This window comes from Limulus polyphemus, unplaced genomic scaffold, assembly GCF_000517525.1.
Source record: "Limulus polyphemus unplaced genomic scaffold, Limulus_polyphemus-2.1.2 Scaffold2192, whole genome shotgun sequence".
Lineage (NCBI taxonomy): Eukaryota > Metazoa > Arthropoda > Merostomata > Xiphosura > Limulidae > Limulus > Limulus polyphemus.
This window is the reverse complement of record NW_013667802.1, coordinates 190,486-192,155: the sequence shown is the minus strand read 5'-3', so window position 1 is coordinate 192,155 and position 1,670 is coordinate 190,486. Positions and strand designations below refer to the sequence as shown.

Below are 1,670 nucleotides of genomic sequence, written 5' to 3'. Positions count from 1 at the left end.
AATGTTTTTAAATTATTTCAGTAGCTCAAGGTCACTTAGGTAAAAAGAATATGGTAGGGAAGAGATTGAATATATGTATATATATATATATATTGTTAAACAAAGTGAACTCCTCACAAAAGAGGCAGTTAAATTGGAGCAGAAGAGTCTGGATTGGCATTCTGCCTTTTGAGGACTCGAGCCATTAGCTTTTCTGATCTTCTGATTGTAATATTAAAGTGGATCACAAAAGGGAGTTCCATCTCTTTCAAAATCCTAATATAATCACTGTTTATAGATTTAGTATGTAATGTATGGAGTGTAATTTGTTTTGTAGATACAGTTTGTAATCTGAAATTGGAAAAACATATTAATTTTTATGAACACTTTAAAAAGATTACATCACAGTAAGAATGAAACCATAAAAACTATTTATGAAAATGAAAAGGAATCAATGTATAAAATGAAAGAAACTTTAATATAAGAGGATTTTAAAAGTGTTTATTATTGAAGTTAAAATCACTAGAGAATAAATCAATTCATTTGAAAAGTTCAAAAAATTATATTTTTGTTATTCTTTAGTGAAAAAATCATAAAATGCACAACTTAAAAGAATGATAATCATGTTGTACTGAAATTCAAATAAAGAATATAGAATTCCTATGTTCACACAGTATTACATTTAGTACAACAGAAAACTTTGAATAAGTAACTCAAACTTCTTCTGGTAAAACACTAGCTGTAACTCCAACACGACTCAAAATATATGGCACTTTCATATTCATGCTTTTGTGTAAGTTCATTAATACTGTAGACCTGAAAATTACTGAAGAAAGCAATATATAATTTTGTGAATAGAATAAACAAAAGTTTTGCTATGTACAGCTGATAATAACTTGTGTTAAGATATAATTTTGTTTGTTAATTATAATTAATAATACTACACAATACCTTTACATTATTCATGTATTGAACAATAGTACAACATAAATCTAAAGTCTTTTAATTACAGAAGTAGTTAAAGGCTGTGACTGGACAATTATGAACGTCTAATGTTTTGACTGGATCACTAGATACTGAATAGGTCAGTAATTTTCAAAAACATAGTTCTCATCCTGAAGTGACTTATCCAACCAAGAAAACTAAACAGAACACAAAATATGTTATAAAAACCATGAAGTGTGAGTTTAGCTAGGTGTAGAAAGGTGATGCATAGCAAGTTACTAGTTTTCTGTTGATGTTCATCTTGATATCTACATACTGTGTAAAAGTGAAACAATTTTTTATAACATCTGACATACATTGCTTTAGAGAAATTGCAGTGTTTACAATTTCAGATTAAAATAAATTATATTTTATAAATAATAACTTGTGAGCTATCTGAGATTGAGTTTAATAGAAGGATTTTTTTATATTTTTGGATGAAAAAGGCCAAGATGATCAATAGTTGCAGTACAAAAAATAGAGTATCAGTGAAAAAAGTAATGCATTGTGAAATAGTTTGAGCTGATATTTTTTTAGGGAATCAAGAGTTGAAGTCAGTGTAATATTTAGAATACTAGAGAAGTAGGTTTTACCTTAAAGTCAATGTAATATGTAGAATACTAGAGAAGTAGGTTTTACCTTAAAGTCAATGTAATATGTAGAATACTAGAGAAGTAGGTTTTACCTTAAAGTCAATGTAATATGTA

The 1,670-nt window shown here is 27.4% G+C and overlaps 1 pseudogene; it reads left to right on the top strand.

The window, feature by feature from the left end:
• Positions 1-670: 670 nt before the first annotated feature.
• LOC106466225 overlaps positions 671-1,670 on the top strand; it is a 6,229-nt pseudogene continuing 5,229 nt past the window's right edge.